Here is a 24,868-nt window from a genome sequence, read left to right as displayed (position 1 = left end):
AAGGAACTAAGTAGGATAGAGGGAGAGAAAGATCAGTTAGGGAAATGGAAACTCCCTGATGGGAGACAATTACTTAATAAGCCACCTACTAGGAAAATATTAGAAGACGTGTCAAAAAACTCCTTGGGGTACTCAAGCTCTATGTGATGACTTTCTAAGGAATTATGGGTGTATTGGAATTTTTGGATTGACAAAAAAAGTAACTGAAAGGTGAATAATTTGTCAAAAATTAAATAAAAAGGTAATGAGGAAAACAACATTTGGAGGCCTTGAATTAGCTCTTTGACCATTTCAAAGTATCCAAGTGGACTTTACTTAAGTTCCTCAAGTACAAAGATGGAAATTTTTATTAGTAATAATAGACCATACAACTCATTGGGTGGAAGCTATTCCCACTGTCAGAGCCACAGCCAATGTAGTATGTAAAACCCTTTTGGAACAGATCATTCCCAGGTATGGAATGGTTAATAGGATAGATGAACACATTTTATGTCAAAAGTCTGACAGCAAATGACTCAAGTCTTGGGAATAAAATGCGAATTACATACCCCATGGCATCCACAGAGTTCAGGCCGTGTAGAGAGGATGGACCAGACTTTAAAGAGAACTTTAACAAAATTAATGATTGAAACCCAAATGTCATGAGTAAAATGCTTACCTTTGGCTCTATTGAGGGTCCGAACACAACCCAGGTCAGGCCTGGGAGTGTCACCTTATGAGATGATGTTCGGATTACCCTTTCTTACCACCCAACATGAAACTGCTACTTATGAAGTAGGGGAAATGAGTGTTAGAAAATATGTCACCACAAATAGAAAAACTCTTGAAAATTTGTGGTTGAAAGGGATAATCACTCAAACCACACCTTTAGAATTTAAAATTCATAATATCCAGTCAGGGGATTGGGTACTAGTGAAAATGTGGAAAGAACAATCTTTAACTCCACAGTGGGAAGGTCCTTTTCAGGTACTACTGACGACTGAGGCACCGATCCGGACCAGGGAACAAGGGTGAATCCATGCCAGCAGAATCAAAGGTGCTGTAGAAGAACCTAAGGAGTGGAGTATAACATCCAAACCAGGTGATACCAAATTGACTCTTAAGCAGGGACTGGGTGGTAATGGACTGGGAGGACCCAAATGACCCAAGGAATGTACTAAGAATTACACCTAATTGGGAAATAAAATTGAGCTTATATCAGTGGTTTCAAGTACCGCCTGGACAAGTCCTGAGACACCTCCAATACCCCACTTCAAACAGGAGGATCAGGACTGTTTTGGACAGAGAGCTCTTGTACTCTGGCTTTAGCCTGTGACTTATACAAAGAGGAGGAAGAGTTACAACTTCCATCAGTGCCATATTGTATACCATTTGATTCACCCAAACACCGGGCATGCTAGCTGGGTTAAATGTAAATGTAAATGTTTAAATTGTGGGGAAAATTGGTATTGTAGTTCACACAATAGATGCCCTCGTTGCAGGAAGTGTTGAGTGCCAAATCTATCCTCTATCCAGGTAGAACTCAAAGCAACTGAAATAACTGTTTTATGGATGGGAATTATTAGTGCCTGTTGAATGGGAAATACCTGAGGAACAGTGGGAAACTACAGTTAAGGAGTGTCAAAAACTATTTGCATGGAAATTAGCTAAGAGAAAGCGACAAAGAAAAAGAGGACAAGACTTGCCACTGAGAAGATCATATACACCTGCTATGGGTAGCAACCCTATAGGCATGGGAGGTGGGGGTATAAGCCATTCCAGACCTCTGTTATTCCTTTTTCTGTCACTCATCTTTTGTCTTTTCCCTTTTGGGATACCAACAAAGTCATGTCACAGATGTTACTGAAAGCTGTATATGGAAAGACACCAAGGTTCCTTTTTTATTACCCTCACCCATATCAACAGTCACTGTTATAACCCATCCAAATTAGGCAATTGTATGCAAAATGGGGAAAAGTATTGGACTGCAGAAAATTTAGGAACAAGTGGTAGCAGGTTGGGAAGTAAATGTCTTAAAGGAAAGAGATGGGTTTATTTCACTTTTGCTACTAGGAGTAAAGTCCATAATTTGGTTAAAGAACAACTGGTAAGCAGAAAAGCAAAGCCAGTACAGTAATCAAAATCTGTTCCAATTTCACTCCAAGATTTATATACAAAACTTGAACAGCAATTAGAAAAGGAAATGATATCTCAAGACTGGGGAATAATCAGTTTGTGGAATTAGGGGAAAGAATAAGTAAGGAACTTAACATAATCAACTGTTGGGTCTGTGGGGGAGCTTTGATGTCAGAAGAATGGCCATGGAATGGCAGCAGCCTAGGCCCTGTTGAACTCCTGAAGTGGAGCCAGACAAATACAAGGGGGGAAAACCGACCAGAAGGGTGGATTTTAAGCTCAACAGTGATAGGAAAAGAATGTCTCTGGTGCACTGGGAAAAAATTTCATAACGAAGTAGGAAATACTCCCTGTAAGAGATAGCAGTGGAACTTTCTCATGGTGCATCCCAGAGGAACCAACTCATTATTGGACTCGAGGAGAAATGAAAAAGAGAAACTGTAAATATAATAATGAAATTGGACTTTTTCAATGTAATGGTTCAGGTAAAAAATCCTTATTCTGAGATCCCAGAAATATCCAAATTTTGGGAAAATATAAATCAACAGAAAAATTATTATTGGAAAGCACCAGATGGCTTATTTTGAATATGTGGAAAGAGAGCATACCCAAGACTCCCCTCTAGTTGGAGAAGGAGTTGCACTTTGGGAATTATACAACCAGGATTCTTTCTTCTACCAGGACAAAATGGAGATCAATCAGGAGTACCAGTTTATGAGGACCTAAAAAAAAATAAAAGGGACTTGATTGGGGGATTCCAAAAAATGGGGAGATGAGGAGTGGCTCCCTGAACACATAGTGGAAACATATGGGCCAGCCACCTGGGCACAAGATGGGAGCTGGGGATATTGGATCCCAATTTAAATGCTGAATCGTATTATAAGACTCCAAGCAGTTGTAGAGATAAAAATAAACAGAACTGGTCGAGCAATAGAATTAATATCAAGGCAAAAAACCCAAAAAAGATCTGCAGTGTATCAAAATAGGTTGGTCTTAGACTATTTATTAGCTGAAGAAGGGGATGTTTGTGGAAAATTTAATACATCAGATTGTTTGAAAATAGATGACAATGGAGACGCCGTCCTAGATATAGTCAATTATATCAGAAAGATAGCCCTTATACTCATCCAAAAGTGGGAATCAATGCTAAAAACTAGCTGGTGGGATAACGCATTGGGAATAGAATGGTGGAAGAAACTAGGCTTCTTCCTTTTATGTGCTACAGCTGGTTTGATATTTCTTCCCTGCTTGATCCGCTGCTTTATTCGGCCAATCACCAGCATAGTCCAGGTCATGCAAGCAGTAACAATGCCTACAGACCCAAAATTGACTACATCTGGGACTGCACAAAAGATTATGGTGTTAAAGAAACAAAAAAATATGGAAGACCCCTTGGAGGAAGCAAAAATGATTTATGAAAAAAAAAAGCAAATAATGGAGGATAGAAAACAAGAAATACTGCTCAAGCCAAATTATTTGTAAAAAGGGAAGAGGAGGTATTGTTATAAATACATATTATGTTGTTGGCTTTTTGCAAATATTAGGATGAATGTTATATGCATAATGTTAAAATAACTTTGCTTTTATTAACAAAAACTTAGACATAGTAGTAGTGGTAGCTGATATAGTTATGAGTGAACTGTCTGTTTGGTCGGGATAACATCCAGCGAACATGTAATGTGGACCTTACTATTGATATGGCAACTATCAGTATCTGTGTCGCTATAGAGCCCTAGACGGCGCAAAACACCAGGGCTCAGTAAGAAGGCTGTTTAGACTTATTTATTAAAGCAGCATGTTGCATTTATAGTTTTACAAGATGTTTACATTTACTTAACAAGCACATACACTGCCCATCTGTCACCTTTTGAGTCCAAAAACCTGAGGTGGTCCTGTAGACCCAAAACCTCCAGTGCCACAACTCCGGTCCACTACAGTTGGAACAGAAGTCATAAAAGGAACAAGTTGAGCAATACAAGTGCCTTTTTGAATAACAACAGGAAGTTCACTAACACACCACAGCATGAATTTGTCCACATAATCAGAATCAATAAGACCTAAATGCACATTAATACCCTGAATAGTGCTACTAGATCTTCTCATTAGAAAAGCACTCAAACCATTGCCTATAGGACCATGGGCATCAAGAGGCACTTTACACATACCTCTTGTCAAAATAGTTACTGTGTCAGCTGTCGTTATATCAATCCCTGCAGAGCCTCTTGTGGCCCCTGTGTATCGTTCACAAATGGAAAGCTTTGCAGTGCTGGCAGGGCTTGTGATTGTCGTCGGGGTATTTGTGTCTCCACGCGCCCCTCGCATTCTTCTTTCAGTTTCCCTGCACTTGTAGACCACCTGAAAAAGATCATGACTTACAAAATTTAGCAATATGGCCAAAGTCACCACAACGATAACAAGGCACTTTATTGGACCAAATTACCCCAGAGTGTACAAGTCGTCCAGCAGTTTGAGGGCATTGTGCCTTCACATGCCCTGATTCTCCACAAGCAGAACATCTGGGCGAAGACTTCATGACTGTTGCCAGAGCAGCCATTTTATGCTCAACTGAACCAACTTTTGAGCAAGCAACTACAATATCAGACAGCAAGGGATCTCCTGGTAAAGAATCAATAATTCTCCTGCAATCCTCATTCGCATTTTCCTGGACTAACTGTCAGCATAAAATTTGCCTCAACTTGTCATCCTCTACCTGCTTCTCTAGGGCTGCAGCAACCCTCTCCACAAACTGAAGAAAAGGTTCCTTCACCCCTTGCTGGATGGTAATATACCTTGGTTTAGGAGCTGCCATCTCCATTGTTTTGAGTAAAGCACTCATACCCAGCTAGGGGTATGTGCCAGAACCAGAGGGTCCCATCTCACCTGTAAGTCCGGGTTAAAGAAAGGTCCATTGTCTAGCAAGGCATCAACTCCCACAGCATGACGTGGATCATGCTGCGGTAACTGCATATTGTCCAACGCTGCTCTTTCAACCATTTGTTTCAAGGTAGCTTGAAATACACCATACTGCACTGGCTGAATCGGAATTGTAGCAAGGTGAACAATATCATAAGGAGCAAGGACATCAGCATTAAGAATGTGAATCACTTGCATCACCTGAGAAGAGTCAACACCATACTGATCTACTTTAGACTGCAGGTCCTGTACAACCCTCCATGCAAAAACCTGATGGCTATCTCGTTGTCCTGAATTATCAGTAGCTTTGAAAACAGGAAAAGCCACAGGCCCACCAGAAGCAGCAACAGCCATCTCCATCCTTTTGGGTGGACCTATTTTCTCTAACAAATTCCAATCTTCCACTTCAGCTGCTTTCATTCTCACATGCTCCCAAAATTGCAAAGGGTGTCGAGGAGTCACAGCCACCTGGCAGGGAGGTAAAGTCCAAGAAACAGCAGGCCTGGATCTGCTATGAGGCCTAACAGAAACAGGTCCCTGTGTCATTTTAGATGTATTTATCACTGGCAGTTCATTGTTGAAACTATAGCTAGGCAAAGGAGGACACAACGTTAAAGATTGCATTTTTTTAGCCAGTTTAGAAGAGAGAGGAGGGACGGGCTGCTCAGCAGGGGGTGGAGTGGAGGCAGACTACTCAAAGGGGGGCAAAGGAGGGGCAGATGGCTCAAGGGAATGTGGAGAGGAGGGGAACAGCTCAAGGAAAAGCTGGGGGGGGAACAACCAAACCACGGGAGGGTGGGGGAGGAGCAGCTGATCCACGGGGGGGGGGGGGGCAGCCAACCCACATATTTTCCATTCCAAGGGAGCTTCCTGCCTTCCTTGGCAGACACCTGTCTTTCAAACCAAGACAGAGGTATTTAAAAAATGTGTAGAAGTGGCACTTGAGCACATGGTTTAGTGGTGGCCTTGGCAATGTTGGGTTAACTCAATCTTAGATGGTTTTCCCAACCTAAATGATTCTGTGATTCTATGCTGGCAGAGTATGGGGTCGGCTGTCTGTCTCTGCCCCGACACACGCTCAGGATGGTTCTTGCACGCTGGGCTTCAAAAGATGAGTCTGGATGCTAGGTTTTTTCTGTCTTCAGAATTGTTTATTATTTCTTATCTATAAAGTCCCTTCTCTGCCCGAAGGATCTGACCAGCACGGCAGCCAAAGGCACTCTGCCCACCCCCAAGGCGGCAGCATCTTTTATAACAAAAACTACATATATCATATTTACCTTTTGTCCCCAATACCTATCATCTTCGTCACTAACTACACCCTCATCCCAGACCAATCCCCAAATGCCAACACCACTCCAGAAGATGGAAGACAGGAAGAAGAAAGAAGAGCCTGGTGGCACACCCTGATTCCTCCATCTTGTCTCTACATACCCCCTGTACCAAAACCCCAAAATTTGTGATTCACCCTATAATGATATCTTCCCTTCACCATTTACACCCGAGTGATTCTCGCAGGTTCCATTTCCTCATACATCGGTGGCACATCTCTAGATGGATCAAAATCAAGCCACCAAGTGCTTTTGGCAACATTCCAGGACTCCCGAACCCCCCAAGGGTTCTCTCAGTAGCTCTGGACATCAGGAGTGGTGTGCTGAGCTGCCACAGCAGAGTAACATTGATGTATAAACTTGAAAAAGTAAATTTGGATGGTAATTGTTAGCTTTAAAGACCTTGCTGATCTTTACATGATAATTACCCATTTATGAGAATTGGAAAATAGTATTTATTTATATCCATATAACCTTTCAGTGACCAAGTAATCAGAGCGACAGCATGGCAGTGATTTGATGTCAGGTGAAAAGCGACTGACACCAATAAGCCTATGCTCAGGGAACACAGCAGTGACAGGCTAGAGGGCAGCCTTGTTTGAAAACCAAGGAATGCTGAACAAGTTGATTTCAAAGATAACCACATTCTGCATTCAAAGCAAACCTTTAGCTAATAATATTAAATGATAACAAAAGAGACTATGGTGAGTTACAGGCAATAAACTATTAATTAGAACCTTGTCATAATTGACTCTTGACCTTTGAGTCGAGACAATAAGCAATGTGTGATCCTTTGTTTCCCTGCTCTTGACTCCACTAGTGTCTGCTGTTGGATACAGGCGAGTTATGTCATTCTCTCCCATTGGGAAAGTTGATGACTGGTAGTTTGAGGATATTTAGCAACTTAGAAACTAAATAGGTTGAGATTAAATTTTCCACTCTGCCAAACTAAGCACAAAAAGATGGGTCTTTTGACACAAGAGACCACTTTGGAAAGAAGTAAAGGCTGACTGGGCACATGAGACACCAACACACATTTCTGGCAGATCCATGTGGCATATGAATGTGAGAGACACAAGCTGAGATCAAGTGAATCTGTTTATTGCAGAGTTACGACAATACTTATACACTTGGTGTGAGAAACTATGTTCAGCAGTTCACTCGAAACCGGTTGCAGACCTGTAATAAATCCATCAGCTTGGCAGTTTTTTTCTCTCAAAGTTTACAGGTTTGACAAAACAGGACACCTTTCCTGGTTTTGGATTGCCTGTGATCAGCTTTGTTTCCATTTCTGAGCATGCTTGCTGCTGCAGCCTTCTGCAGTGGTGGCTTCCTGTAACTCCACATCTCCCCCTTTTTTGTTTTTATTGGGGGTCATAGATAAAGCTAAGGTAACCATGATTTGTTTTTGCAAGATTCCTGTGAAAAATGGAGAAATGCTTCTGCCACAGCTGCTAGTTATTGAATTTTCCCATTATCCTGTATAATTTTTCCCACTGTCCCTTATCATTTTCCCACAAGGTGACAGTTTTGTGTGTCTTTCCTGATCTATCAGTGAAAACCATCTTTGCATAAGGGATAGGCATCTTTGACTGTAATCGTCGTGGCTGGAAGTGAAGTTCTTTGAAGGATTGTAGCAGGGCGTGTCAAGGCATCGTGTGAAAAAATTGTCCATTATAGTCTACAAGGGCAATTTTAAATGGCAATGATCTGGTTTATCCAGATCAGCCTGTTTGAAAGCCAAGTCAACTTAAGGAGCAGCTTTTCATCAATGGCCCCTATCAAAAACGTGTTGAAATGATCAAACCCCATTGCATCATCACGTCTCGCCCCCACCAAGTGCCCGGAATAGGGAGTACATATGGCTGCAAGGTGGCAGTCTTGCCTTCTGGTCTGATGATTTGCAGTTCTTTTGTACACTGACAGGGAATCTGCTGACCTCCGATGCCTGCTTCGATGGCAGTTGAGGGTGCCAGAGGCCACTCAGGAGGCCACTCCTTTCAGGATATGATGGAAACATCTGCACCAGTGTTGACTAAACCTGTAAAAGACTTAGATTCTATTTGACAAGTGAGTAATGGTTGTTGGACCCCTATTGACCAAAATATTTGTGGGGTTCCTTTGCTCCCAAATACTCCTGCATCTCATTGTTGCTGTAAGATTGGTGCTGAACAGGGAATTGCTGGCAGCAGTATTAATTGTGTCAGTCAGCTCCCCTGTGCCACAGTACAGGGAAGATGAGGTGTCCAAGCAATGATTTTAATTTTCCTTCTATAGTGTCAGCATCAGTGATTCCTGGTAATATAAATAGTCCTGTGTGGGTAGTAGAGGAGCGTCCCAGGAATAAAGCATGTGTTTGAAAAGACAGTGGCCCGCACACAGAGTTGGGCAGTAGGTGAAGCGAGGTATCATTCAGGGTTGTGGTAATGCTGACAGTCAGGTCCAGGCCAGCATTCCCAGGGGTGCCCCTTGCAAGGCTTGTGCTTGTATTGGTGTCTGATTGAGTGTGGTCCCGTTGGATTGGGGGGGCACTGGACTCCACACTTTCCTTCGAGTTTCCCTGCATTGGCAGAAGGTTGCCGTGTTTGTCATATTTAGACTGGCATTGATTGCTCCAATGAAACCCTTTTTGGCAGTGAGGACAAGGTTTACTGGGCTTTTTATTGCCTCTTTGTCCCATTGGACATTGCTTCCTAATATATCCTAGCTCCCTGCATTCAAAGCAATAGGTGCTGTGGCCATTTGTGGGCTATCTCAGTAGCAATTTGTTCTGCTTTAAATTGTTCTGAGTCGATATTAGTGCATGCCTTGATATAATCATAAATTTCAGCATCAGCATGGTTACAAATCAGGTTCAGGTCTTTTTTACAGTCATTGTTAGCATTTTCATAAGCAAGAGATTTTAAGACAGCATCAGTTGCTTTCTGCATATCAATTTGCTGCCTAATGACAGATTGTAATCAATTAGTAAAGGTAATATATGGTTTCTGAGGCCCTTGCCTCACAGCAGCAAAACTGGACTCTATTTTTTTTTTGTATCAGGTACTTTTCATAGTGCACACATAGCCATAACACTAGATTGATCCCACACTTGTGGTGGGAGTCTTAACTGTGCCTTAACAGTAGTGTGCATTTCTGTGCCAGAAAGCTGTGATGCAGTTATATTAATGGGTGGTGGTTGATTACGATTATTCAATGCCTGAGTTTGAGCCAAATCTACAAATTCTGTCCACCAGAGCATTGCCCTCCTGTCAAAATTGTCTTAAAAAGAGATTTCCAATCCACTGGTAACATAGTATGTGCTTCTGCAATCGCATTCAATAAATTCATAGTAAAGGAGAAATATAAACCATTTTATTTCACTGATCTCCTCGGTTCCTTTATTGTCTCATATGACGATTGTTTGTGATGTGGATTTTGATTACAATATACAACAGGCATTGCTTGAAAAAATTCAATATCACCCTCCTCCAGTGCTCATCTCTGGCATTTCTGTATAAAAGTTTCTGGCTCAGGTCCTATAGGTGGTATTGTTTCCTCATCATAGTCACTAGAAGAATAGGATGTGATATAAGCTGGTGGTGGAATATGTGAAATATTTGATGCAGCCTTTTTGCATACTGCTTGTAGTATTTCTTCCACACTATGAGCAGCTGCTGCCTGTCCTAGGTTGACTATATGATGCTTTTATCCCCAATCGTCTTGTTCCGTTTATGCTGAATAGTAAGTTTTGCACCTTTAAGACTTGCTTCAAAGATTGAGGGGGGAAGAGGAGGCGCGCAGTTTGTTTTCAGACACTGAACTCACTCCTACACATTCCTGCTCCTGGACTGTGTGGTTCTGCGGATGAACAGACGGCGGGACAGGGCTCTCTTTTTTTTCTTGCTTTTTAGTTAGTTTAGCTAGCTGAGGCAAAGAAGTTCCCTGGACTATGCTTTTTATTTATTTCCTTTTTCCCCTTTCTCTGGACCTGTTCACACCTGCTCTGGACTGAACAACCATAAGAGCACCAGCAGCTCGCATTGGTGGGCCACGGGCCAGGCCTGGGCCACGGCATTTCCAGCGCCAGAGGGACTGATAAGGGACTGAGTGAGCTGAACTGGAATCTGGGGAGGGGAATTTCTGGGTTTGTCATCTCCTTTGGAGCAGCAAGGGGTTTTATTGTTTAATATTAAGTTTTCTTGTTTAATAAATAGTTTTTTTCCACTTTTCTCCAAGGAAGTATTTTCTCCTGGACCGGTTGGGGGGAGGGGTGGTAGAATCCGATTTCCTAGGGGGGCCCTTTGGGGGTTCTCTCCCAAATTTGCCCTGAACCAGGACACTGCCATAGCACATACTGGGGCTAGAGGAGGCTATAAATCTGGTCCTTGTCCAGAGTCAATTGGACCGAGACCAAACAGCTCCTTTTTCTCTGGATCATTTTCCTCAGCTGATGTTTCATTAACAAAAACAACAATATCTGACAGCAATGCAGGTGGAGCATCCACAAGCATGCCATCTGAGGCCCTAAATTTTTGCAAAGCTGAATATATCACACACCAAGTAATAACATCATCAGGGTGGACATTGTGATGAGAAATTTGGCAGGTTTGTAAACATTCACCAACCTTTTGCCAGTGAGTAATGTCATAGGAACCATCTGATGGGTACCAGAGACAAAATTTTCTGACCCATAAAAGTAGCTGTATGAGGCTGTCTTGATTTGAAAAGACAGGTGTGTGCTAAGGAAGGCACGAGCCTCCCCTGAAATGGAAAATGTAAACCCCCTCCCTCCAAATTGTTATAAATTTGAAATTAAGAGGGGCTCTCAGGCAAAAATATGGGAGTAGGACTAGCAGTTCTTTAATAGGGAAGAAAATAACAATAAAATAAACAATGCAGTAAAACAAACAAAACAACACTGACAGAGTCAGAATACGACCTGACACCCGGTGGGTCAGGGTGTTGGTAGCAGTCCAATTGGAATGGTGGCTGCAGTCCTCCTGGAGTGGCAGATGTGGTTTTGTTGAAGCAGTGATCCTGTAGAAGGGTGTAGTCTTCCTCTGGGAATCCAGCGGAAGAGGCATCTGCTCCTCTGGGAATCCAGTGGAAAGGCTGTGCTGGTGTCCCAAAAATCTCAGATTATATCCAGTTAGGACTGCTTGTCTCCTCCCTCTGTGCGGAGCATCTCACAATGGTGTGCTGTAATTTTTATCAGTCATGCAGTGACATTCAATGGCCCATTAACAGCAGATGTCTCCCCGGAGGGAGGATTGGTTTGTGGAAGAGATAAAGAAAAACTGCCCAATTAACAGAAGATAACCGCCACACCTCTAACAGATGGCAAATAGAATACACATTGCCTTGCAATCTAGGACCGAGGCTTTGGGGTTGGAGTTTATATCCTTGTTCCCTTGTAATACACAACAGATAGCCTTTATGCAGTTTTTGGGATTTTGTTGTGCTTTGTCCCATTACAAGAAATGCTTCCCGACCATTTGCAAAGGTTGACCTGTTCTATAGCCAGCGATGAAAGGAGCTCCTTGGTAATCAGCTGAACATACCCATGGTTGGTTCGGTCAGGGTACGCCACCAGGCTGGATCACATCAGTAGTAATGAAGTCCCTGTTAATCGGGAGCCATTTGTGGTATATGAATGCAAGAGACACAAGCTGAGAGCAAATTAATCTGTTTATTGCAACATTAAGATAGTACTTACATACTTAGTGTGAAAAATTGTGTTGAGCAGTTTGCTCGAAACTGGTTGCAGGCCTGTAATAAATCCATCAGCTTAACAGTTTGTTATTTTTCTCTCAAGGTTTTACAGGTTTGACAAAACAGGACGCCTTTCCTGGTCTTGTGTAATAAGCATTTTTTCTGTTTCTCAGCATTCTTGCTGTTGCAGCCTTCCACAGTGATGGCTTCCTGTAACTCCACAGATCCAGCTACCCTAATTAGATGGAACACAAAACTGTCCTCCCACTCACGCAGACCTGAACTGCCAGCACCTGTGGTGTCTCACAGCTCCAAATGCTGCTAGGGTCAGGGGAGGTCCCTATGGTCCCCCTGATGGCCTTAGATCCTCCCTGTGCACCATTTCACCATGGGGTGGTCTCTGCCCACCTTATACCTTCTGGTTCACCTAATGTATATAGCAAACTTAAAGGATAAAATAAACTCAACTGCCCAACTGAATCAGTAAAAATTTATTAAATTAATTGTGGGCTGAAATGATGGGCTTGCAAGACACCACCTTGCTGATTGCATCTCACTGCTAATCTAGCTGAAATCTGCTTTTGAAGAGTAGCAAATCCCATCTCTTCCCTTGCATTGGGATTTCTTTCATTGTGCCTCTTGCCTGCAAAGACCCTATTTGGGTAAACCTGTTGCTCCCCATTCCCAAAGTCCTGGTGCCACTCCAGTTTTCTGGGAGGGCATTTGTTGGCTCCTTCCCACCCCATGGCCATCCCAGGGCTGAGGACAACTGAGAACCAGGCTATTTGGTACGGAGGCCACACCTTCCATTCTTGGCCAAGCACATGGTCATCATGGGATGTGCTTCAATGTACACACCTGGATACACAATGTCGGTGATGAGGAAGATGAGGGCAGTTCATGGGATATGCTTCACTGCCTGGACCCTGTCCACAGCACCAAAACTCTAGAAGTATTTGCAGGATTTGTTTCCAGTTGAATAAATCCTTCCAGGTAGGAATACCCTCTTGAGTACGATCAGGTTGAAATTAATTTGGGTTTCTACAGAAAGTTCTTTTCAAAAATAAACAAAAATCAAAAAAACCCTTCTGAATGTCATCAAATTTTGTTTTTTAAATACACAAAACCAGAAAGGGTTATGTTAATATTGCTAAAAGCCCTTTCCCACACCCCCAAAAGCCCCACATCCCTACTCCAAGCCAGCTCTGCACTGCAGTCCTCTTCCTTGTGGTTAGCATCATGGAATGCTGGAGAAACTGTAATTGTTCATAAAGTAGCATGTCCCAAAGTAGGATATTTGTTCAATAGATGATTAAACCAATATAAATAACACTGAAGCATGCATGGAAACAATGAAGATTTAAATGTAATTACACCGGGAAACATGGAGTATGACTGCTTTCTGAGGCTGCAGTGCAGCATAACTAGCATAATTGAAGTGAGGGGATTAAACTGAGCTTAGGAGGGGTTTTGTGGGAGCTCAGCACATCACTCCTGATGTCCAGAGCTACCGAGAGAATCCTTGGGGGGCTCGGGGGTCTTGGAATGTTTCCAAAAGCACTTGGTGGCTTGATTTTGATCCATCTAGGGATGTGCCACCGATGTATGAGGAGATGGAACCTGTGAGAATCACTCAGGTGTGAATGGTGAAGGGAAGCCATCATTATAGGGTAAATCACAGATTTTGGGGTTTTGGTACACGGGAGTTATGGAGACAAGATGGAGGAATCAGGGTGTGTCACCAGGCTCTTCTTTCTTCTTCCTGTCTTCCATCTTCTGGAGTGGTGTTGGCATTTGGGGATTGGTCTAGGGTGAGGGTGTACTTGGTGACGAGGGTGATAGGTATTGAGGATAAAAGGTAAATATGATATACGTAGTTTTTGTTATAAAAGATGCGACCACCTTGGGGGTGGGCAGAGTGCCTTTGGCTGCCATGCTGGTCAGATCCTTCGGGCAGAGAAGGGACTTTGTAGATAAGGAACAATAAACAATTCTGAAGACAGAAAAAACCTAGCGTCCAGACTCATCTTTTGAGGCCCAGCGTGCAAGAACCATCCTAAGCGTGTCTGGGGGCAGAGACAGACAGCCGAACTCCATAGGGTTTGATTCTCCAAGGCACTGCTTTAGGTTTCTGCATTTCTTTCCTGCTTAAAAAGAAAATTTGGGGACAGACTGACATTTTTACTTTGTTACTGGAATAATTTCCTTACTAATGGTTCCATCAAGAGCAATGAAATTTAATTAGCAAAATTAAAAAACTCCACCATCTTTCTATAGCCATGGGAATTGCAGAAAGTGAATTAAGATATCACACCACTTAGGGCCAGTTTTGGAGAAAATTTTGGAGTTGTCCTTGTGTGTCTGACATCTGTAGATTCATGCTCCAAAGGAGAACTTAGTGACTGTTTCAGCTGACCTGCCCAGGTCTTTGTCATACCATCCTTGCCTTCAGCCTGGAAAACCCCAATCCTGAGGACATCCACATTCCTTCTCTTTATTTATCAATGATGTTGCTTTATAGAATTATAGAACAGTTTATGTTGGAAGGGTTCTTTGAAGGTCATCTAGTCCAACCCCCCTGCCATGAGCAGGGACATCTTTCACTAAATCAGGTTGCTCAAAGCCCTATCCAACCTGACCTTGAATGTTTCCAGGGATGGTGTATCCACCACCTCTCTGAGAAACCTCTTCCAGCATGCAGAGCCAATGCAGATTTATTTGGGAAAGATGCTCAAACCATAAAATATCATCATGTTTAAGAGACTCATCAAGCAAGCTCTGGGGCCTTACAAGGTGAATGAAAGCTGGAGGACGGAGAAGAGAAATCATTCCCATATCAAAAGTGGACTTGGGGGTTAACTATACCATTCACTAAATAGCACCAGATTAAACACATTTTATATTAAAAAAAAAGTACATCAAAATTTAGGGGTAAAGCCCCATTATAAATTACTATAAACAGAATAAATAGTATTTTGAAATTACCTAAAATTATTTGAAAATATGAAGCCCTTGTCCCCACTGCTGTGTTGGAAAAGAATGAATTTAAGTAAGACAATTAAGGTTAAATTAAACATTCCTTCAATCTAGAATAAATGTTTGTAATTTTAAGCGAAAAATTTCTAAAAACCCCTTTGCTTATGGCTTGAACAAGCTGTTTTTCATTCAAATTTTGCAGGGGATAGAAAACAAGGGAGAGCTTTTCAAATCAATCTACGGGACAGCAGATGGTTGGTGGGAAGAATGTTGGGTGCTCAGGGTATGATGGGCACTGGGATGGCTCTGTTCTGCACCAGCATCTGTGGAAAAAGTGTTTTACTGCCCTCTTGTTCTCTGTCTTGGTTTAAATATGGATTTTTCTGGTGTACAAGCTGGGTTACATCATACTTGGAGGGTTCATCCAGGTTTGTCATTTAAAAAATAGGTAGCTGAGGTTCCCTGCAACAATGAGATTTTTTATTGAAAACTGGAGTGATTTTGACTGTGGAAAGCTAGTTGTCAATTTTCTGTCTCTTCTCAATGTTATTTAGATATTTTCAGAGTTTTGTTTTGGATAGGGGAAAACACAAACTTCATTTGCAGATGAGTTTGTCATTCTGTGAAAAGTCATTGCCATTTTTTATAAAGATTTATTTTAATGATTTGCATTCAATAAGGTGAATAACAACTTGAAAAGTAATTCTGGGCATTTTGTCATGCATATGGCTTCAGCTTTTCCACTGCTGTTGCATATATGAGGACAGGGGTCTACTTTGCCCAAGGGAGCCACCTGTGTGACAGCCTGCAGTGCTGCCCACCCTGCTTTGCCCCTGGCAGCTTGTAGAGCCACCCACAGATTCAAGGCTTTGAACTGAGTGTTTTTCCCATTGATTTTTATTTCACAGAAGTCCTTTATCTCATCCTACAAGAAAAACAGAGAGGGGCTTTTTACAAGGGCATAAAGTGATAGGACAAGGGGGAATGGCTTCAAACTGACAGAGGGCAGGTTTGGATTAGATACTGGGAAGAAATTATTTAATTTGGAAGTAGTGAGGCACTGGTACAGGTTGCCTAGAGAAGCTGCAGATGCTCCATCCCTGGAAGTGTTCAAGGCCAAGTCGGATGGGGCTTTGAGCAACCTGCTCTTGTGGAAAGTGTCCCTGCCCATGGAAGAGGGGTTGGAACCAGATGATCTTGAAAGTTCCTTCCAATCCAAACCATCTTAGTGTAGTATATGATGTAGATAATTCATGCTTTGAAAATTGTATAAAAATTATAAAGATCCAACCATGCCTCTGACCCCCATGGCCAGAAGCAGGGCTTTTCATTTCCAAAAGATTTCCCGGACTCACCCAGATAAAATCATGACCATTAACAAGTGAATGAGTCTTTCCTGGGTGATCAGCGACCATTTCCCAAGAATGTCCAGAACATTCACCAAACAACACCTGGGAGAGATTACATCAGAAAACAGCGACATCCTGGCTACAGCTGAAAGGCAGACCATTTCGAGGAGCCCAGACAGCCATCCAAGCCTATGGACTGACTTTTGTACGGGACTGCATCTGTATAGTTCCCGTTACACATATGTAGGAACTTACAGAAATCTTAGGTCATTTCTGCTCCCGGCAGAATAAACTGTGTATAAGCTGGCTACCTGGAGCAGTTGGTGCGACACTCTGGGGAGACGCTGACACTACATCGGTTCGACCCAAGTTCACCCAGCGTCAAAGTCTGGGGTTGACGCTGTCTTGGCTGTGGCGGTTTTATAATATTCTATTTTTTTTTGTTGTCAATCTAATAAATTTATAAAATATTTTTTATAAATTTGGCTACAGAATTGATCATTTATAACAAATTGGTGACAGCCCTATGTGACCTGATATTGGGGTCCGGGAACCCCTTTTCCTGCCCGGGGGGCGCCCTGCTGGTTTTACCGGCCTGGACGGGAATCGGATTTCGGAACCAATCAGATCCACAAAAAACTGCAGACCATAGCTGCTGATGATGATTGGAGCTGCGTGCTAACAGAGCCACAGCCAAGGGAGATAAGGGCCCATTCTCGACTCGGAAAGATCTAGAGAGATCTCCGAGATCCGAGGTTTTTTTTCATCCTTAAAAATCAAGGTGCACGAAGAATTCCACGCAGGAAAAGGACCGTAAGTATTGTGTGGTTGGGTGGAGCGTGATCGGACGCGTGTGTGAGACGTGACATTGTCACAGAGCAAGTGCGGACCCCACGATTGCGGTTCTGCTATCCCGCGAGGGAAGCGGCCAGTCAAGGGGGAAGCGAGAGGTTCTGGTTTGAAACACATGAGACCTGGGGCTCGGGAAGAGTCTAGGGGGAAAACCGATCACGTTTGGGATCGGGAGGGGAGACGCAAGCCTGGAAAGGTCCAGGAATTCATACACCTTCTGAAACCAGAGGAAACAGGTAAGGAAGACTACCTACAAGTTGACAGGATGGTTAACTGTCTGACTTGGTCAGGGTGGTGACTTTTCGTGAGGCGGAAAACCCGACATTGGAGAAAGGATCGGGACTCGAGACGAAAGTCCCAGGAAAACAACAAAAGGTAAGGAAATTCGTAACCTTCTTTGAGAAAATGGGGTTGGGAAAAAGCAAGGGACAAAAGAAAACCCAGGAGAAAATCCCTCAAGTCCCCGGGAGAGGGTTACCAGAAAGACCTCGAGACAGTCCTCTGGGGTGGATGCTGAAACACTGGGATGAGAATCCACGGAGGTGGGGGAAATCCAAGGAAAAGATGATTCATTTTAGTATGGAGAAATGGGGAGGGAGGGAGATCGGACAGTACGTGGTTTGGCCGATATTCGGCACGTTTGAAAATTGGACCTGTGAGTCTTTGTTTGACCACGTGAACGGTCGCAGTCCACGGGACCCGGAGGAAATTGAGTATGCAGACATGTGGAGGCATGCTCGCACGAGTCTGTACCCAGTGAGAGCCTGCCAGCATGCGGCGAAAGCAGGGAGGGAGTGGGAACCATTGGAAAATCTTCCACCCCCTTACCTTGTGGCTCCACAGCAGCCAGGTCCCGCGCTGGCACAAGCGACGCCAGGGATGCCTCCCGAAGTGGGGGTGCCGCAAGTCCAGGCGATTGCATCACTGCTGCCACCAGAACAAGCGGCGGCATCCGCTCCCCCACATGGCCACGCGGCTTATTGTATAATCATAAGAAGAACAATGAGAAACTGTATGTTCCTAGTCTGAGGTGGCTATGCTTGGTTGAAATCTATGTATACTATAGAACAATGTAAGTTTAATAATTAACATGAAAGTTATATAATGATAGAATATAAAAGCATATCCATCCCGAACCTATGTCAGAGTCAGATTTGGGTCTTTACCGCTGATACCCAGAGCTCTTCAATAAAAGTACCTGCATATAATCATTTCTCGTGATTATGTGTTCCGGAACGCAAACATTTTGGCCACCCAGATGGGACCCTGTGAGTGCTGCTGGGCGAGTTCGCGACTCGATCAAGCTCCAGCCGGCACCGAGGGATTCTCGGGGAGCCCATCGGCCGCGACCGCCTCTGCCGCTCACAACGTCCCCGGGAGAGAGGTAAGGTGCTTTTATTTTGGTTTGGGTGCCTGCCAGTTAGACGCAGCGAAAGCTACACTTGGTTGGGCTAAGGAATTCCTGGTGGTATTGCCTAGGCGCAGTCCATAAGACAATCGCGAAAGCGTTGCTGGTTCGGCTCTGGTATTTTTGGTTGGAGAAGCTCAAAGGAATTTTGGGCAGCAATGCCTCTATTCCACAAACTTCTCCTTTGGGGTGCTTAATAGCACATTGGAAACAGGGTAATTTTGGGGAAGAATTATGTAAAGCTAAGTTGATTAATTACTGTAATACATGGTGGCCAGAATGTGTCTTGGAGAATGGCGAAAAATGGCCAAAATCCGGGACTTTGCAATATAACAGTATTTCACAGTTAATGTCGTTTCGTAAGCAAGAAGGAAAAAAAAAAGAAAAAAAAGAAAAAAAAAAAGAAAAAGAAAAAGCAAGGAAAAAAAAAACAACAATAGATGAGGTTTCGTATGTTGATTTGTTTTTCTATTTACGGGAAAGCCAGAATGGCAAGATGAATGTAGATTAATGGTGGTTAGAGCGTCTGCAAGTGATAAGTGTGGAGTTTGCGAAAAACATTGTCTAAAACGTTTGGCATTGAATAGGGAAAATTATACAGATATTGATTTACAGGTAGCTCCAATAAGACTAAGAGAACCTAACCCTAACCTAACCCTATCCACCTGCTTCATCTGTCCTTGTCCCACTGCCTGCCCCTACCTCACCTGATCCTGAACCTGTCTCATCTAGTACACCTTTCTCTCTTTATCCTCCTCTCCCATCGTCACCAGAGTCCTCTTCCTCGGAAGCTGGGCAAAGCCTGGCTATGATAGAAAGGAGGGAGAGGGATGCAGGTGAAAAAGATGGTGGTGGTAATGAATCAGCGACCCCAGTAGCCCGCGGAACCCGAAGCCGCTTGGGGCTTGCCCTGGTTGTGGAAGGAAAAGACACAGGCAGACAAAAATGGACTGATTGCTCCCTTGCGACAAAGTGTGGGAGTGGAGGGGTCACTGTTTGTAGAAGCGTCTTTTTTTTTTCCTGCAGATTTGATTATTTAGAGGCAGTCATCTAGAACTTGTAGAGAAGGTCCTGGTAAGGTAGCACGAGTAGTGAAAATAGTTATGAAAACTCAGAATCCTGAGGGTGGCCTGGAGGGTGTATAATAATCGCGAAAGAGAAGCTGGTGGGGAGCAGCAGCAAAATCTTTGGCAGTGGTAGAAGGAAAAGGGAACCCAAGTTTCGGGGGACGTGGCGGAGGTAGTCGTGGTAGAAGACCAGTTATGCAAGGGTTAAGCCTAAATCAATGTGCGTATTGCAAGCGGGAAGAGCATTGGAAACAAGAGTGCCCAGACAGGTTTCACCAAGGCAATCAGTTACGGCAAGAAAACGTTGCCAAGGCGATGGTGTTGGGAGAATATAGCAGCTGATTAGACATAGAATTTGTAAAATAGGTTAGGACAATATTTCCAGTAAAAGAACCAAATAGTGAATATAGATTAGTGCAGGATTTGAGAGCAATAAATAAAATAACAAAGGACATTTATCCAGTGGTAACAAATCCCTATACATTGCTAACATCCGTAAAAAGAGATACATAAATGGTTTACTGTAATTGATTTAAAAGATGCCTTTTTCTGCATCCCCCTTGACAAAGAAAGTAAGAAACAGTTTGCCTTTTAGTGGAAAACCCAGGAAACAGAAGAAAGACCCAACTCACCTGGACACGACAAGGGACAGGAGCTCACCGACCCTATTCAGAAACCAACCAGCAAAAGAGCTAGAGATTTAGAACGAAAATGGGCAAGTACCAAGAGACCAATACCTATTGTTGCAGTATGTTAATGATATACTAATAGCTACAGAAGAAAAAGCAGCCTGTACAAAAATAACCATTGAGATTTTAAATCCACTTGGGAATGGGAGGTTACAAAGTATGCAGAGAAAAGGCACAAATTGCCCAAGAGACTGTGATCTACCTGGGATGTGAAATTTCACAAGAGCAAAGAAAACTAGGTACTAACCATATCCAAGCTATTTGTGCTATTCCAGAGCACCAGAACTTACATGAGCTGCAAGTCTTCCTTGGGATAGCAGGATGGTGTCGCTTGTGGATCATGAACTATGGACTGATTGCGAAACCCCTGTACGAAGCTCAGAAGATGCAGCCATTTACCTAGGGCAAGCCACAGAAGGAAGCCTTCCTAAAACTAAAAGAGCACTGACGACTGCTCCAGCATTAGGGTTACCTGATCTGTCTAAAGATTTTCAGCCGTTTGTACTTGAAAGGCTACGCCTAGCACTAGGAGTCCTGACCCAACGTCTGGGAAGCTGGAAAAGGCCAGTGGGCTACTTTTCCAAACAACTTGACAACATAAATGCGGGGTGGCCTCCATGTCTGCGGGCGGTCGCAGCCACCGTGATGCTGATACAAGAAGCCAGGAAGCTTACTATGGGAAGACACATAGATGTCTACGTACCACACATGGTAACCACTGTCTTAGAACAGAAGGGGGGCCATTGGCTATCTCCAAGCAAGATGATAAAATTCCAAGTAGTCCTGACTCAGCAAGATGATGTCACATTAAAAACAACTAACCTTTTGAATCCAGCTTTGTTCCTAGGTACCACAACTGAAGAAGGCCCATTAGAACAGGACTGTGTAGAGGTAATAGAGTACACCTATTCAGTGAGAGAAGACTTGAAAGACGTCCCACTAGAGCAGCCAGAGTGAGAGCTATTTACAGATGAGAGCAGCTTCATGGAAAAAGGAACCAGATACGCTAGATATGCGGTAACAACAGTCAGCACAGTAGTGGAGGCAAAAACATTACCACCAAATACATCTGCCCAGAAAGCAGAACTCGTTGCTCCAACCAGAGCACTAGAATTAAGTGAAAGAAAAAAGGTAAATATATGGACTGACTCAAAATATGCTTTTCGAGTGATGCATGTACACGGAGCACTGTGGAAAGAAAGGAAATTATTGTCTTCTCGAGGTACGCATATTAAACACCAAGATGCAGTCCTGCAATAGATAAAAGCAGTACAAAAACCTGAGCAAGTGGCAATTACACACTGTAAAGCACACCAATCAGGAAACTCCAAAATCTTTGAAGGAAATTGAAGAGCAGACTGGGCAGCCCGACAAGTTGCTCGAGAGGTGCAAACAACAGTGGCATTGATACCTTCAAAGCTCAATATATCCCAATTTAATCTGCCTCCAAAACCAAGATATTCAGTAGAACATGAGAGACTGGCACGTTTACTAAATGCACAAAAGAACTCGGAAGGATGGTATTTGACTGCACAAGGACAAATAGTGGTACCCCCCTTGATAATGAGAGAAGTTCTACAAATTAAACATAACGAATGTCATTGGGGTGCAGAGGCATCAGTAAAATTGCTAAAGCAGAGTCTAATTTTGGTACGGATGTTAACAATAGCAAAATCAGTCATGTCAAAATGTGATATCTGCTTGAAAAGCAACCCAGTGGCTTGGCGACAGGTGCAGCTAAGAAGAATGCAGATAAGAATAGAGCCAGGAGACTATTGGCAGGTAGATTTTGTAGAATTGCCAAGAACTCGAAGATACAAATACCTGTTAGTAGGGGTTGACACATTTTCTAGATGGCCAGAAGCCCTTCCCTGTCGCACAAACCAAGCAAAGGAAACAGTTAAGTATTTGCTACAAGAAATTATTCCCAGGTTCGGGGTACCCCTAGGGGTATCATCAGATAGGGGGCCCCATTTCATAGCTACAGTAGTAAAAGAAATAAATAGATTGCTGGGGATAACTTGAGACCTCCACACACCGTGGAGACCCCAGTCAAGTGGACAGGTAGAGAAGATGAATCAGACACTAAAGAGGCAAATCAGTAAAATATGCCAAAAAGCCTAGCTGCAGTAGCCCCAGTCTTTGTCAATAGCACTGTTGAAGATTAAGATAAAACCTAGGAGTGAGATGTCAGTCAGTCTTTATGAGATATTGTTTTAGAAACCATATGAATCTCCTGAGCCTAACCCTAATGTACACATTACAAGAAAGCAAGAAGGGGAGGAGGAGGTAAGGACAAACACAATTGGGCTTTTGAATTTTTTGGGAGAAAAGGGACTGAAAGTTTCAAAATTGAAATTGCAGTTCACAGAACCGGAGGTCAGATATCTGGGGCATTGGTTAACAAAGGGGAAAAAGAAATTGGATCCAGAGAGGGTGGCAGGGATTATTGCCTTACCACCCCCGCAGACGAAAAGGGAGGTCCGGCAGCTTTTGGGATTGTTGGGGTATTGTCGGCAGTGGATTGAAAGCTATAGTGACAAGGTGAAATTTCTCTATGAGAAACTCACCACAGACAGGATCAAATGGACACAAAAGGATGAAGAAGAGTTTAAGGGAGTCAAGGAGGTGCTCACAGCAGCGCCAGTGTTGAGCCTCCCTAATGTCAGGAAACCTTTTCAGTTGTTTGTGGACGCTAGCAACCACACAGCACATGGGGTGCTGACGCAAGACTGGGCGGGGATCAGGAAGCCTGTAGGGTACTTGTCCCGGCTTTTGGACCCGGTCAGCAGAGGCTGGCCCACGTGTTTGCAGGCAATTGTAGCTGTGGCTTTGCTAGTGGAGGAAGCGAAAAAGGTGACTTTTGGAGCACCTCTGGTAGTATTTGCTCCGCACAACGTGTGGGGCATACTACAACAGAAAGTGGACAAGTGGCTCACGGATGCAAGGTTGCTGAAGTATGAGGCCATTTTGATTCACTCACAGGAATTGAGAACAACGACTGCGCAGAACCCTGCACAGTTTCTGTTTGGAGACGCAGCAGAGAAGATAGTTCATGACTGCGTGGAAACAGTCGAGCTGCAAACAAAGATCAGGGAGGATTTAGAAGAAAAAGAACTAGATGAAAGGGAAAAGTGGTTTGTGGACGGGTCAAGCAGAGTGGTTGAAGGGAAAAGAAAATCAGGATACGCGGTTGTGGACGGGTGGACAGGGAAAGTGACAGAGGCAGGTCCCCTGAATGCGAGCTGGTCTGCACAGGCATGCGAATTGTATGCGGATTTGAGGGCATTGAAAAGACTGAAAGGGAGAAAGGGAACAATTTTCACCAATTTGAGGTATGCCTTCGGAGTGGTTCATACATTTGGAAAGATTTGGGAAGAGAGGGGCCTGATCAATATGAGGGGAAAAGAACTAATGCATGGGGAATTGATCTGACAAATTCTGGAAGCACTGAGAGGGCCAGAAGGAATTGCGTTGGTCCATGGGAAAGGGCATCAGACAGGAATTCAGTTTTGAACCAGAGGGAACAATTTGGTGGATCAGGAGGCCAAAACTGTCCTAGGTTGACTATATGATGCTTTTATCCCCAATCGTCTTTTTCTGTTTATGCTGAATAATAAGTTTTGCACCTTTAAGACTTGTTCCAAAGATTGAAGGGGGGAGAAGAAGCGCGCAGTTTGTTTTCAGACACTGAACTGACTCCTCCACATTCCTGCTTCTGGACCGTGTTGTCTGCGGATGAACAGACAGCAGGACAGGGCTGTCTTTTTTTGGTTTTAGTTAGTTTAGCTAGCTGAGGCAAAGAAGTTCCCTGGACATTGGTTTTTTTCCTTTTTTTTTTTCCTTTCTTTAGACCTGTTCACACCTGCTCCGGACTGAACAACCATAAGAGCACCAGCAGCTCACATCGGAGGGACTGCTAAGGGACTGAGTGAGCTGAACTGGAATCTGGGGAGGGGACTTTCTGGGTTTGTCATCTCTTTTGGAGAAGCAAGGGGTTTTATTGTTTAATATTGTTCAGGTTTTCTTGTTTAATAAACAGTTTTTTTCCACTTTTCTCCAAGGAGGTATTTTCTCCTGGACTGGCTGGGGGGAGGGGCGACTGAATCTGCTTTCCTAGAGGAGCCCTTTGGGGGTTCTCTCCCAAAATTGCCCTGAACCAGGACAGTGTCTTTTCTCAGTTTTTCTCACACACAGACTTCCAAGTGGCGGGTATCAGATGCAATCCTCCACATATAAGCTTTAAGATCTCACGTTCTGAATTGGCTTGATCAGGAACCTTCAATTTACACTTGGGGCATAGAACAGCAATACCAGCGCCTCTCACAAACTCTGCATTGCACACAAGGTGCCAGTTTCTCAATGCACCAAAACTCCCAGGAATTGCCTGCAGGCTATTCTGTTTATCACTTCGGCGTTTATCACTTAACCTCCATGGTGGGCTGTTTTCAGTCCAGACTTACTATATTACCAG

The sequence above is a fragment of the Haemorhous mexicanus genome, chromosome W, assembly GCF_027477595.1.
Source record: "Haemorhous mexicanus isolate bHaeMex1 chromosome W, bHaeMex1.pri, whole genome shotgun sequence".
In the NCBI taxonomy this organism is placed as follows: Eukaryota; Metazoa; Chordata; class Aves; order Passeriformes; family Fringillidae; genus Haemorhous; species Haemorhous mexicanus.
The sequence above is the reverse complement of the archived record's forward strand: the minus strand, read 5'-3'. Positions refer to the sequence as shown.